The sequence below is a fragment of the Triticum aestivum genome, chromosome 7D (genome assembly GCF_018294505.1).
Source record: "Triticum aestivum cultivar Chinese Spring chromosome 7D, IWGSC CS RefSeq v2.1, whole genome shotgun sequence".
Classification (NCBI taxonomy): Eukaryota; Viridiplantae; Streptophyta; class Magnoliopsida; order Poales; family Poaceae; genus Triticum; species Triticum aestivum.
The window spans coordinates 2904276-2920208 of NC_057814.1; the positions used below are offsets into that span (position 1 = coordinate 2904276).

Consider the following 15933-nt stretch of genomic DNA (forward strand, 5'->3'; position numbering starts at 1 on the left):
CGCCATCAAGGGGATCCAAGCCAAGAAATAGGATCTGATGTCTCATAAGTCATTTCCAAGCATTGCAACATATAGTTGAATGTCATACATTACCACGAAATAAAAATATGAAGTCTGTTATTCGACATGGAACTGATACACCACCACGTCCATTATTAACTTTTGAAACAACTAATCAATTTCTTTACCCTTTATCCTAGCCAAAAAAATTGTACGACTTGATGAAAAAAAATATATGAACCACTTACTCATGCAATTTGTTGCAAAACCATCTCTAATGAAATACAATTTACCATATTTTTTAAAGTAGGGGAATTATTCTACTCAGACAACCGTAACTGAACATACTGACCCCAACCCCCATCCACATCCACATCTGCTGCATAATATAAGTGGACGCCCATGTATGTCCACATAATTTTTGAGACATGTTAACATGCCACATCTCACATAATCTCACATCAATGATAGACTTAGCTAAATTGTTGTATCGAAAAAAAATCATTGTTGCTCGACACTTAAGTAACCGTCATGATCCAGCACCACCAACCTCACTGTGCCACCCCACCAGCTGGTAGCGTTGCTCACCTGTCGCCCCTCCAATTCTGATGGTGTCGCTGCTCCATTGTCGGCTCCCTCAAACTCCCACTCCCCATGTTGCATCTCCACGACCACGTCACTATGTTAATTTCCCATTGATATGGGGATACATATAGTTCAACATCAATCATGTCATATTCTAATTAAGGACATTCATACGCAACCAGTAATCGAATCTATTTTAAATTATCCATACTCTTTCCATTGACTTGTTTTTATATGTGGCTATATGCACAAAATTCAGGTTCATGACTTAGAAATAGATTGTTTCATTACAATACATGAACGACACATGAACTCAAGAGATAACATTAGGAATTCAGAAATGGGTTCATAATATGAATAGCAAACGAGGAAAGCGTGAAGCCGGCGTCAGAGGAAACAACATGGACCTTGATGACAAATCACGCGACAACGACAATCATGGGTAGCCGAACCAAGAAGGTCATGTTGATCGTGTAGATGGGCACCCACCACAGGTCCTGTACTCCATCCGTAGTTGTCGCAAGCACTGGCCACACGCCCCGCCACGGGCGGTTGTATATTATGTTCCTAAAGATACATTATGAATAAATAACCTATTTCATGTTGTGGCTCCTATACTGGTCAAAGAAAAATTCTTGTCTTAGATTTTTCTACATACAGACGTATCTATTGACGTTTTAGTGTTAGATACATCCGTACCTAGATAAATCTAAGACAAGAATTTTGGGACGGAGGTAATAGATACATTATGTCTACACATGGATGAATAAATCAGTACATCAACAATACTTCGAAACAATGTAAAAAACAACACATGCAGATCCTAAAGGTACTCCTGTTTTTGGATGATGTCATGAAGGTACACCAATATATAGCAAATGATTTGAACTAAAACCAAAACACATATTTTGGGCTGGAGGGAGTAGTTTGTTTTTTACCTTGTGCTCAATCTGCCATATATCCAACTATGAGGCATACAACATATCAGCCAAAATACTTTAAATTGCATTGAATTGGAACGCACCGGACAAGATGGTAAGCACAAGTAATCTTGTATACGCTGTATTAATATAAATTGGGAATCTACATTTATTAAAAGCTTATTAATACAATATAATATATGTCAAGAAAGTACCAATCATAGTATATGTAATTTGGCACATATTATCTACTTACCTGACCAACCTCAGTTCTCAATATACATCAATCCCATTTGGAACAGTACAAGATGCCAGGCAAAATTATATTTTTGACTTTCCCATAATTCGAACTGCTGGAAAATATTCACCACCAACAATTAGCACTGCTTTAAAGCAAAACACATACACAATTATCTAAGTGTATAGACGGTAGTATTCAACAGACCTGGCTGTACTGTTCAAATGTTTACAACAATACTGAATTTATGTATTGCAAAACATTCGGGGATGACATGCATGTGTTGAACAAAAACTTAAAAGATAAAATCGTGGATCATCCACTTCCAAGTAGGAGGATCGGGAGACCACGTATCTGCATGAACTGCTATCCATCATAACCTATGAGTGGAGAGAATACAATGTGGCACCTGCACATGGAGGAAGAGCAGCCGGCTTCAAGTGCAATGGACGATGTGTCTGGACTAAGCACAATGTAGTGTCAGAGTAGTTTAGGAGTAGAATCCTCATCCTGCTTATATACATGGCCCAGGCAAATCTGTAATCAACCGAGGCCCCGTGAGTTGAATCAATAAAGAAATCAAAGGCTCGAGCCTTTGGCGACCTGGCCTGATCGTGTTGTATGCATGTGTGTTGCTTTTCTTTGTTACTCCAACTGAAGTAGTACACATGGTGCATCGTGTACCTCAACAATTACACTAAATCTGAATTGCATTGGTGTGGGAGAGCTGCACGATGTCGATGGCTGTGAGGCCTCCACCAAGAGAGACAAGGATGGCGGTCATCATCGCCGGGAGGTCCGCCGCCTCCATACTCAGCGGGCCTCTGGAGTCTGGACCACGTAGCGAGGAGGTGAGCGCTCCTCACTGGAGGGGGCGAGATCAACATCGTCCATCAGTGCCAGAGGAAACCATAAAACATGGCAGGTTGTTCATGCTCATCTTGGCATAGATGAGGCTGCAGTCACGCCGCGGTGGTGCTCCAACTCCTACTCAACTGCGTCATCATTATGCTGTTGTCCACCGACGGCAACGCCGGAATTATGGATCGAGCGTATGGGCGCAAGAAATTTTGGGAGGAAGAAATTGATTTGGTGGGATAGCATGCAGAAAACTGGCGTCCTTACATTATGCGTTCTGGCCTCGTATGGCAGGAAAAATCGCTAATAAAAAACCAGATATTGGAGAAGGTGGGCTTTCTTATAGGAAAAAAATCGGTGGGGTTGATGCCTTCCTTTGTTTGGTGGTGCGGTGGAGGGGGCGTACGACGTACAACCCCCTTTAGGAGCAGAGATAGGAGCAGAGATCGACTGATCATTTGTCGATCGGCTCTGACTAAAATTAAATCCCTGGAGCAAATATGTGACCATATATGTTGGACCATGAGGCAGGATTCTTGCATAGAGAATCAAGCAACAAATAATGAGGATAACACATGAAATGGTAGCAAAGAAGACCATGCCAAAAATAAATTGTTGGAACACCCAGTTGTAGACTACAGCCAGGAGCCAAAATAAAAACATATTTCTACATTCTTACACCATGCAAGCAAGTATTGAGATTAAATTGGAAGCTGTAAATATATAAAACATGTTGCTGAAGTTGTGTTAAGAGAACGAAGGTACCTGACTAAATAATTCAGAACAAAATAATCCAATACGTTGAAATGTATCCAATGATTTACCAGATGATATATCTCATCTAACGAGAACAATGAATCCCATGTCATACCTGCTGATATATTATGACTTTAACCAGCACAATGAATCCCATCAACAAACATAACTCTCCAATCTCGCATGCTCTTCTACTAATATGCTGGATATGAGACACTCAACACTAAACATTTATGAGGACTACTATAAAGGCAAAAGTAAATTATGGTAAGCACCGTGTACTTATCTGTGTTGGGGGGTGCCAGATCGCAAATGGCTGAGGGATAGATTTAGAATTACCGCGTCTCAAAAATTATTTAGATCATTCACCCCATCTCTTCCGAGATGCCCTCCTATATGAACATGCGGCTTGCGCTTTGCAGCTTCTCAGTACAACAAAACATAGTACAAAACATGCGATGTCTCCATGGATCAAAAGTTAAGAACATGGCCAATGCGCATTAACTGTAACTGAAACCTGAAGTTGTACTTAAGCATTTGTAGCATAGCTTTAAAAAGGAGAAATATTGACGAGTACTGAAGTATCAGCCTAAAAGGAGAAATATGCACCTGCTCTCCCTGAAACGAAATTGCACTTAAGCTCCCTCCGCAAATGGAGTTCACAAAACCTGCAAAAGGGGATAAGGAACTAAATAAAATCCTCAAGAATCTGGTCACATAAATGAACTACGCCGGCGAGTAGCAAATGTCGATGCAACTGCATTGCCTCATTTGTGCACATAAAGAAAAGGAAAAAATGCATTCTTCGCAAGTTGGTAAAAAAATTAACACATAAAGGTCAGTGCTACTTAGTACCGATGAAAATGATTTAATGAAGATACTCGAAATGGGACAAGAACAATGCAATATGGAGTAGTGCTGATGTCTGAATCCGCTGCCTTCAGCACATGAAATTGTTTTTCATGGCAACATAGGATTATTCTACTGTGGGACGAAAAGACCAGAAAAGTGTGGGCAGTATCAATTGCTAAAAAAGTTTTGGCAGTATTGTCAAGATGTCTGAATTGATGTTTGACAAACATGAGAATAGCACAAAAATACTTCAGAAAAATCATCAACAAATCTCACCAAAGAATGGCAAGTAACTGGATACTTGATAGAATTTAACTGAATTATGTACAAGGAACAGAATCACAAAACCATTCCATAGTGAATGTAACAAGAAATTACCCGTCATTGTGAGGGTGTTCAAACATGGCGAACATACCCCAGTTCCTTCAATACGCGTTTATCTAGCTTTAATAGGCATGTTAGCCATTCTTCCTGCAGGACAAACAAGGTGTTTCACTTTCGGAATTCTTTATGCAGAACTCAGGGTCTCAGATTGCTCAAATTCTATTTTCTACCTACTGACAAAGTCATCCAAATGATGTCAGGTTATAATGCCTCCTCAATTCGATCCTGTGGAACTCGCGGATGATGCTCTCCAATGCATCGGGCTCTCCTCCAATTTTGATGATAGCCAAACTGAAGTCGTGGAACCTCTCTGCAAGCATAAAGAAATCAGAAAATCAAACAGTTTTTCACTTGTTTCGATTAGAAAACTATGCAACCAAATCACACACTAATTACTACAACACTATCAGCAACATGTCTATTTTTCTTCACATATACTATAATGATCACTGTTTTGCAGATCGAATTAACAGTAAAAATCCCGGCCACCACTTCTGCTGGACTTTATTACGCCCTCTGTTTGATCTACGAGCGGGGGAATCGGACGCCCGACGCGCCATCTCCGGACCTAGCCGCTGCTGCTGGGGCGTGGTTCTCTTCCTCGTAGCGAGACGATCGAGGACCGCGGCCCCTGATGCGGCCCCCGCGGCCCCGTCGCTGCGGCCGCACCCCTCACGGTGTGGTCACTCGGGCTCGGACCGGGATACTTTGTCCCAGCACGCGCTACCCGTCGGACGAGTACGCGTGTGCTGCATCTACCTCGGCGCCATCTCCGCTACCCACCTCCGCTCGCGCAGCCCTTTGGGATCCGAATTGGCTACCTGCGATGTGTGAGGAGTTTGACGCCCTGCAGCGCAACCGTACGTGGCAGCTTGTTTCACGGCCTCCCCGTGCCAATGTCATCACTGGCAAGTGGGTCTTCCGCCACAAGACTCGCCCCGATGGTTCTCTCGAGCACTACTAGGCGCGTTGGGTGGTGCGCGGCTTCCGCCAGCGTGCTGGCGTGGACTTCACCGACACCTTCACCCCGGTTGTCAAACCAGTCACGATTCGCGCTGTCCTCCAGCTTGCTGTTTCTCGCGCCTGGCCAGTGCACCATCTCGATGTGTCTAATGCTTTCTTGCATGGCCATCTCGACGAGCAGGTGTTTTGTCAGCAGCCTACTGGTTTCGTCGACACCGACTATCCGGACCATGTGTGCTTGCTCTCCCGTTCTCTCTACGGGTTGAAGCAGGCGCCTCGGGCCTGGTACCAGCGGATCGCGGCCTTCCGTCAGCAGCAGGGGTTCCGGTCCACACGGTCCGATGCCTCCCTGTTTGTCTATCACCAGGGCCCCGCCACCGCGTACCTCCTACTGTATGTCGACGACATCATCCTGGCTGCGTCCTCGCCAGCGCTACTTCAGCAGATCACAGCTCGCCTCGGCATCGAGTTCGCCCTTAAGGACTTGGGGGCTCTCCACTACTTCCTCGCCATCAAGGTAGTGTGCCGGGTCACTGGCTTCTTCCTGCACCAGCAGAAGAACGCCTACGAGCTTCTGGAGCGAGCGGGCATGCTTAACTGCAAGCCTGCTCCCACGCCTGTCGACACGAAGGCTAAGGTGTCCGCCGTCGAGGGTTCTCCGGCGTCCGACGCTCCCTTCTACCGCTCCATCGTCGGTGCGCTTCAGTACCTCACACTGACTTGTCCGATATTCAGTACGCTGTCCAGCAGGTGTGCCTTCATATGCATGCTCCTCATGACACCCATTGGGCTCTCGTGAAACGTATACTCCGGTACATACGTGGCACCACAGCCATGGGTCTCACCCTGACTGCATCACCTGACACCAGCCTTGTCGCCTACTCCGACGCCGACTGGGCTGGGTGTCCCGACACTCGACGCTCCACCTCCGGCTACTGTGTCTACCTCGGGCCCTCTCTGATTTCGTGGTCGTCTAAACGACAACCCACGGTCTCACGATCGAGCGCCGAGGCTGAGTACCGGGCCGTGCTCTTGGCTACGACAGCTACTTCAGGAGTTGCTATGTGAGGTCACCAAGGCGGCGCTTGTCTACTGTGACAACGTCTCCGCGGTCTACCTTGCTGCCAACCCTGTTCATCACCGACGGACGAAGCATATTGAGCTCGACATTCACTTCGTCAGGGAGCACGTCGCACTTGGTCGTGTTCGTGTTCTACATGTGCCCACCGATCAACAGTTCGCCGATGTCATGACGAAGGGACTACCCACCTCGACATTCGAGGGCTTTCGGTCCAGTCTCTGCGTCACCGGCGACGCTTCGACTGCGGGGGGTGTTGAACATGTGTACATGTATGTAGGTCTGGGTCTTGTATGCAGTACCTGTAGTGTCTGTCTCCCTCCGTATGTACGTGTATCTTAGGAGACAAGATACCGATCGCACCCCTTATACCTATATATATGTGCCTAGTGCACGATCAATCAATTATCGATGCACCAAATCATTCTCTACACTGACAATGTACCTCCTTCCAACCACAGGACCAATGGAGATGCTGCCTGCCTCCTCACATTAATGGAGGCTGCTACTAGACTGTTATCTTTAGCTACGGCCGTCCGATCAGCGCCGCGATGCGGGCCAACACACGTGGCGTTGATATCGGGAGGTCTCCCTGGAACAGAGGAGTCCAGAAGACGGAGACGCCGGCCGGGGAGTCTGGCGACGGCGCCATCCCGTCCCAGAGCTCGAGTGGAGACACTCATGGCGGCTTGATCTGTAAGTACTAAGTACTCCATCTGTAGCTAGCTAGCTAGGGCTCCTGATGCGTTGGATTCAGGTGGTGGGGGTGGTCTTGGTTCCCTCCATATTATATACAGTATAATCTAGTCTGGCCTACTCTCTGCTGCAACCAAAGGATTACGTCCGCCATTACTGGGGAAGGGGGACAGCGTCTCCCTCTTGAGTGTTCAGGACCAAGACGGAGTCTGCATTTTTTTTATCTGACATCCACTTGACCTTGACGTGGCACTTCCTAGTTCAGACATACCAAGACAAAAGCTTGCCGATCTGTCTGTGCATACAGTCACTTTTATATAGGATTAAGTTCAGATAGATGATTGATCTCGTGTCGGCTCTGCGGTACTAGCTTTTTGTAGTTTCATTCATCCGGAAAACAAAATAGTACGTAGGAAAGAAAAGCAGAAATAAACTCTGCAAAATATAGGAACATAGTATCACATTGTCGACAACATACAGACATATGATTCTGTAAGTGCATCAAGGACCACGGTAAAAGTTATGTGAAATTCAGAGACATTGGCGTGGGCGGCTCCAAGTTGATCGCCGACCTCATGTGGACTCCTGGCTTCATGCCCTTTCCCCCTAGTTTAGCTTTAACTTGGGTGCTTGTGGTTAAAACTAGTCTGTGTTGCCTCCTCTCTTCTCCTCTGTAACTATCTGGGATCAAACAATACATTTTTTTAGGGATAACAATACATTACATGGTGAATTTTGTTACAGCAGAAACAGGCTGCGGGGTGTAGCAGCAACACCTGAGTACCCATGTTATATTAGAAACTGATAACACAATGTATATTACAGGTTCCGAATAGAGTCCAAAGTAAAGCAACTAGTCCAACAACCATCAAATTTCTAACAGCTCCGGTAATCTTCAGAAACTGAACCAAACAAACCATTAGGAAGGAACATGAAAAAAAAACTCAAGGTTCAGTGTGCACTTAGTCACTCTACAAATATTTAGAAACAGGGTGCAAAAAGAAAACATGGTCAGTCAAACAAAACTCAAATATTTAGCCACTGCATGAACAGAACACGGTGTCAGTCAACAAACCCGCTAATTGACTATCACATGTAATATCAGTACCATTCAGAAGGTGATAACACAACTGAACACAAGTACTATTGAGCAAACTGGGTTAAAAAAAAAATGGACTACAGTTAAAGTTGAATCATCCACAGAGCAAAAGCAGAGGAAGCTAACTAGTACATGACCCAGTCCGCGTCGGAGTAGGCGACCAGGTTGGTGTCGCGGGATCGCCGGAGTCGGAGACCGAGATGAGCAGTGCCGCGGACATAGCGCAGGACGCATTTGAGGTAGGTGAAGTGACTCTCGTGTGGGTCATGCATGAAGAGACACAGCTGCTGCACTGCGTAGGCGATGTCGGGGCGAGTCAAGGTGAGGTACTGCAACGCGCCGGCGAGGCTGCGGTAGAGAGAGGGGTCGGAAACGGGCGGTCCGGCCTGAGCGGAAAGCTTGCGTTTCGTGTCAGCGGGCGTGGCGATAGGGCGACAGTTGCTCATGGCGGCACGCTCGAGGATTTCGAGCGCGTATTGGTGTTGCGAGAGGAAGAGCCCGTCACTGGTGCGGGGGACGTTGATGCCGAGGAAATGGTGGAGCTCGCCAAGGTCGGACAAGGCGAATTCGTGGTGGGCGCATTGATGATTGAGCGTAGCAGAGCAGCGGAGCTGGCAGTGAGCAAGATATCGTCCGCCTACAGCAGCAGGTAGGCAGTGGAGGAGCCGCCGCGAAGGATGAACAGCGAGGTGTCGCACTTGGACGCGACGAAACCGAGCGAGAGCAGGTAGGCGGTGAAGCGCAGGAACCACGCCCGTGGCGCCTGGCGCAGGCCGTAGAGCGACCGGTGGAGCTGGCAGACGTGCGTGGGGTGGCGCGAGTCAATGAAGCCGGAGGGTTGTTGACTGTAGAGGATCGTGTCGAGGTGGCCGTGGAGGAACACGTTTTTCACGTCCAGTTGGTGGATCGGCCACCCCGACGCGGTGGTGAGGCTGAGCACCACGCGTATAGTCGCCGGCTTCACCACCGGGCTGAAGGTCTCGTCGAAATCAACATCGTGATGTTGGGTGAAGCCACGAAGGACCCACTTGGCCTTGTACCGCGCCAAGCTGCCGTCAGGATGTAGTTTGTGGCGGAAGATCCACTTGCCGGTCACCGTGTTGACACCTGCAGGACGAGGAACAAGATACCACGTGTTGTTTTGCAACAAAGCATCAAATTCATCTTGCATGGCGCGGCGCCAGTTGGGGTCTTGGAGAGCTTGCTTGTAGGTGGCGGGTATGGGCGAGATGGGTGTGGTTGTGGGGAGGGCAGCGAGCACGCTAGGGGAGAAGAGGGTTTTGGGTTGAAGAAAGCCAGACTTGGCTCTGGTTTGCATGGCGTGGGCGTCGCGGCGTGGAGTAATGGGCACGGCGCAGGGAGGGAGAGGCCGACCGGGGGGCGACGCGGGATTGGACGGGCTGGAGCTGCCGCTGGAAGTGGCCGACAGGCTCGTGCGTGGCGACCATGGAGTGGCGGGTGGTGTGGGGTCAGGGTGGGACCGGCTGGGAGATGGGGTGGTGGGCACATGTGACGCGGGATCCGAGGTGGGGCCAATTTGTTGGGAGGTGGGGGCGTATCTGGCGCGATCTGGCGCGGATCCGGGGAGGACTGTATTGGTCGGGTGGGTGGGTGGCGATCCCGAGGGAGGAGCAGCTGCAGCGTACGAGGTAGGTGGGATCTGCATGGGATTTTCTGTGGTACGTGGGGGGGTGATACGTCTCCAACGTATCTATAATTTTTGATTGTTCCATGCTATTATATTACACCTTTTGGATGTTTATGGGCTTTATTTTACATATTTATATCATTTTTGGGACTAACCTACTAACCGGAGGCCCAGCCCGTATTGCTGTTTTTTTTGCCTATTTCAGTATTTCGAAGAAAAGGAATATCAAACGCAGTCCAAACGGAATGAAACCTTCGGGAGCGTAATTTTTGGAACGAACCTGATCCGGAGGACTTGGAGTGCACGTCAAGAAGCGATCGAGGCGGCCAGGAGGGTGGAGGGCGCGCCCCCTATCACCTGGGCCCCACGAGCGGCCACCGACCTACTTCTTCCTCCTATATATACCCACGTACCCCGAAAACATCCAGAGAGCCACCGAAAAATAATTTCCACCGCTGTAACCTTCTGTATCCGCGAGATCCCATCTTGGAGCCTTCGTCGGCGCTCCGCCGGAGGGGGAATCGATCACGGAGAGCTTCTACATCAACACCATAGCCCTTCCGATGGGTTGTGAGTAGTTTACCACAGACCTTCGGGTCCATAGTTATTATCTAGATGGCTTCTTCTCTCTTTTTGGATCTCAATACAATGTTCTCCCCCTCTCTTGTGGAGATCTATTCGATGTAAACTCTTTTTGCGGTGTGTTTGTCGAGATCCGATGAATTGTGGGTTTATGATCAAGTTTATCTATGAGAAATATTTGAATCTCTTCTGAATTATTTTATGTATGATTGAGTTATCTTTGCAAGTCTCTTCGAATTATCAGTTTGGTTTGGCCTACTAGATTGATCTTTCTTGCCATGGGAGAAGTGCTTAGCTTTGGGTTCAATCTTGCGGTGTCCTTACCCAGTGACAGAAAGGGTTGCAAGGCACGTATTGTATTGTTGCCATCGAGGATAAAAAGATGGGGTTTATATCATATTGCATGAGTTTATCCCTCTACATCATGTCATCTTTCTTAATGCGTTACTCTGTTCTTATGAACTTAATACTCTAGATGCATGATGGATAGCGGTCGATCTGTGGAGTAATAGTAGTAGATGCAGGCAGGAGTCGGTCTACTTGTCACGGACGTGATGCCTATATACATAATCATGCCTAGATAATCTCATAATTATTCGCTTTTCTATCAATTGCTCGACAGTAATTTGTTCACCCACCGTAATACTTATGCTATCTTGAGAGAAGCCACTAGTGAAACCTATGGCCCCCGGGTTTATCTTTTATCATATAAGCTTTCAATCTACTTTTATTTGCATCTATATTATAAAATACCAAAAATATATTTATCTTATCATATTATCTCTATCAGACCTCACTTTCGCAAGTGGCCGTGAAGGGATTGACAACCCCTTTATTGCGTTGGTTGCGAGTTCTTTGTTTGTTTGTGTAGGTGCGTGGGACTTTGAAGGAACTTCCTACTGGATTGATACCTTGGTTCTCAAAAACTGAGGGAAATACTTACGCTACTGTACTGCATCACCCTTTCCTCTTCAAGGAAAACCAACGCAAGCTCAAGACGTAGCAAGAAGGATTTCTGGCGCCATTGCCGGGGAAGCTTCCATCAAGTCAAGACATACCAAGTACCCATCACAAACTCATCTCCCTCGCATTTACATTATTTGCCATTTGCCTCTTGTTTTCCTCTCCCCCAGTTCACCCTTGCCGTTTTATTTGCCCTCTCTTTCCCAACCTTCTCCTCTCTCTTTTCGCTTGCCTTTTTCTTCTTGCTTGTGTGTTGGATTACTTGTTGCCATGGCGCAAGATAATACCAAATTGTGTGATTTCTCCAATACCAATAATAATGATTTCCTTAGTACTCCGATTGCTCCTCTTAATGATGCTGAGTCGTGTGAAATCAATACTGCTTTGCTGAATCTTGTTATGAAAGATCAATTCGCCGGCCTTCCTAGTGAAGATGCCGCTACTCATCTAAACAACTTTGTTGATTTGTGTGATATGCAAAAGAAGAAAGACACAGATAATGATATTGTTAGATTGAAGTTATTTCCGTTTTCACTTAGAGATCGTGCTAAAGTTTGGTTTTTGTCTTTGCCTAAAAATAGTATTGATTCTTGGAACAAGTGCAAAGATGCTTTTATCTCTAAGTATTTTCCTCCCGCTAAGATTATCACTCTTAGGAACGATAATGAATTTTAAACAACTTGATCATAAGAATGCTGCCCAAGCTTGGGAAAGAATGAAATTGATGATTCGCAATTGCCCTACTCATGGTTTGAATTTATGGATGATCATACAAAAATTTTATGCCGGTTTAAACTTTGCTTCTAGAAATCTTTTAGATTCGGCCGCGGGAGGCACTTTTATGGAAATCACTTTAGGAGATGCTACAAAACTTATTGATAATATTATGGCTAATTATTCTCAATGTCACACCGAAAGATCTACTAGTAAAAAAGTGCATGCTATAGAAGAAATTAATGTTTTGAGTGGAAAGATGGATGAACTTATGAAATTATTTGCTACAAAAATGCTCCTCTTGATCCTAATGATATGCCTTTGTCTACTTTAATTGAGAATAATAATGAATCTATGGATGTGAATTTTGTTGGTAGGAATAGTTTTGGAAACAATGCTTATAGAGGAAACTTTAATTCTAGACCGTTCCCTAGTAATTCCACCAATAATTATGGAAATTCCTACAATAATTATTATGGTAATTTCAATAAGATGCCCTCTGACTTTGAGAATAGTGTGAAAGAATTGATGATTTCTCAAAAGAATTTTAATGCTTTGCTTGAAGAAAAGTTTGCTTAAAGTTGATGATTTGGCTAGAAACGTTGATAGACTTTCGCTTGATGTTGATTCTCTTAAACATAGATCTACTCCTCCTAAGCATGATATCAATGAGTCTCTCAAAGCAATGAGAATTTCCATTGATGAGTGCAAGGAAAGAACCGCTAGATTGCGTGCTAAGAAAGATTGCTTTGTAAAGGCGTGTTCTTCTAGTTTCCATGAAAATAATGATGAAGATCTTAAAGTTATTGATGTGTCTCCTGTTAGATCTTTGTTTTGCAATATGAATCTTGATAATAATGGGACTGGAGATGAGTCAACTTTAGTTAGAAGGCGTCCCAAGAATTCGGAGTTTTTAGATCTTGATGTTAAAATTGGTAAAAGTGGGATTGGAGAGGTCATGACTTTAAATAGCATTGAACCCACTATCTCGGATTTCAAGGAATTTGATTATGATAATTATTCTTTAGAAGGTTGTATTTCCTTGTTGCAATCCGTTGTTAATTCTCCTCATGCTTATAGTCAAAATAAAGCCTTTACCAAACATACCGTTGATGCCTTGATGCAATCTTATGATGAAAAACTTAATTTGGAAGTTTCTATACCTAGAAAACTTTATGATGAGTGGGAACCTACTATAAAGATTAAAATTAAAGATTATGAGTGTTTTGCTTTGTGTGATTTGGGTGCTAGTGTTTCCACGATGTCGAAAACTTTATGTAATATTCTAGGTTTCCATGATCTAGATGATTGCTCCTTAAATTTGCACCTTGCAGATTCCACCATTAAAAAGCCAATGGGAAGGATCAATGATGTTCTCATTATTGCAAATAGAAATTTGGTGCCAGTAGATTTTATCGTTCTTGATATAGATTGCAATCTTTCTTGCCCTATTATTCTTGGTAGACCTTTCCTTAGAACGATTCGCGCGATTATTGATATGAAGGAAGGGAATATTAGATTCCAATTTCCATTAAGGAAAGGCATGGAACACTTTCCAAGAAAGAAATTTAAATTACCTTATGAATCTATCATGTGAGCTACTTATGAATTGAGTGCCAAAGATGGCACTACTTAGATCTATCTACGCCTTTATGCCTAGCTAGGGGCGTTAAACGATAGCGCTAGTTGGGAGGCAACCCAATTTTATTTGTGCTTTTTGTTTTTGGTTCTGTTTAGTAATAAATTTATCATCTACCTTCTGTTTAGATGTGTTTTTATGTTTTAATTAGTGTTTGTACCAAGTAGAACCTATAGGATTTTCTTGGATGATGAATATTTGATCTTGCTCAAAATTCCAGAAACTTTCTGTTCACGAAAACAATTGTTTAAAATCACCAGAACTTGATAAAATACTGATTCCAAATGCAGTATATCAATAAACAAATTATCTAGGCCTTCCTATTTTGGCAGAATTTTTTGAGTTCCCGAAGTTTGCGTTAGTTACAGATTACTACAGACTGTTCTGTTTTTGACAGATTCTGTTTTTGAGTGTTATTTGCTTATTTTGATGCATCTATGGCTAGTAAAATAGTTTATGAACCATAGAGAAGTTGGAATACAGTAGGTTTAACACCAATATAAATAAAGAATGAGTTCATTACAGTACCTTATGTGGTGGTTTTGCTTTCTTTCACTAACGGAGCTTACGAGATTTCTGTTGAGTTTTGTGTTGTGAAGTTTTCAAGTTTTGGGTAAAGATTTGATGAATTATGGAATAAGGAGTGGAAAGAGCCTAAGCTTGGGGATGCCCATGGCACCCCAAGATATCCAAGAATAGCCAAAAGCCTAAGCTTGGGGATGCCCCCGGAAGGCATCCCCTCTTTCGTCTTCGTTTATCGGTAACTTTACTTGGAGCTATATTTTTATTCACCACATGATATGTGTTTTGCTTGGAGCGTCGTGTATTATATTAGTCTTTGCTTTTTAGTTTTCCACAATCATCCTTGCTGTACACACCTTTTGGGAGAAGCCTACTTTATTAGAATACTCTACGTACTTCACTTATATCTTTTGAGCTAGATAGTTTTTGCTCTAGTACTTCACTTATATCTTTTAGAGCACGGCGGTGGCTTAATTTTGTAGAAATTGCTAGTCTCTCATGCTTCACCTATATTATTTTGAGAATCTCTTAGAACAGCATGGTATTTGCTATGGTTATAAAATTGGTCCTAGAATGGTAGGCATCCAAGTTGGGTATAATAAAAACTATCATAGGAAGTGAATTGGATGCTATGATCAATTTGATACTTGATAATTGTTTTGAGATATGGAGGTAGTAATATTAAAGTCATGCTAGTTGGGTGATTATGAATTTAAAGAATGCTTGTGTTGAAGTTAGCAAGTCCCATAGCATGCACATATGGTTAAAGTTGTGTGACAAATTTGAAACATGAAGTGTCCTTGGATTGTGCATCCTTATGAGTGGCGGTCGGGGACGAGCGATGGTCTTTTCCTACCAATCTATACCTCTAGGAGCATGCGCGTAGTGCTTGGTTTTTGATGACTTACAAATTTTTGCAATAAGTATATGAGTTCTTTTGACTAATGTTGAGTCCATGGATTATACGCACTTTTACCTTTCCACCATTGCTAGCCTCTTCGGTACCGTGCATTGCCCTTTCTCACCTTGAGAGTTGGTGCAAACTTCGCCGGTGTATCCAAACCCCGTGATATGATACGCTCTATCACACATAAACCTCCTTATATCTTCCTCAAAACAGCCACCATGCCTACCTATTATGGCATTTCCATAGCCATTCCGAGATATATTGCCATGCAACTTTCCACCGTTCTGTTTATCATCATGACACGCATTACTTTTGTCATATTGCCATTGCATGATCATGTAGTTGACATCGTATTTGTGGCAAAGCCACCATGCATAATTTTTCATACATGTCACTCTTGATTCATTGCACCATCCCGGTATACCGCCGGAGGCATTCATATAGAGTTTTATCTTGTTCTAGTTTTGAGTTTTAATACATGAGTTGTAAATTCATAAAAGTGTGATGATCATCATTATTAGCGCATTGT

The 15933-nt window shown here is 44.3% G+C and overlaps 1 long non-coding RNA gene across 2 annotated transcripts; it reads right to left on the minus strand.

The window, feature by feature from the left end:
- Positions 1 to 928: 928 nt before the first annotated feature.
- Positions 929 to 4938, minus strand: LOC123166606 (uncharacterized). 2 transcript variants are annotated; one of them, XR_006483627.1, is made up of 6 exons: positions 4764 to 4938; positions 4588 to 4680; positions 3367 to 4025; positions 1762 to 1858; positions 1524 to 1668; positions 929 to 1152 (listed from the first exon to the last, which is right to left on the minus strand). It is a non-coding gene; the product is annotated as an uncharacterized lncRNA (long non-coding RNA). The 2 variants fall into 2 exon arrangements; XR_006483628.1 differs by lacking the exon at positions 929 to 1152 and having other exon boundaries at positions 1345 to 1668; positions 1762 to 1855.
- Between the last annotated feature and the right edge of the window lie 10995 nt (positions 4939 to 15933).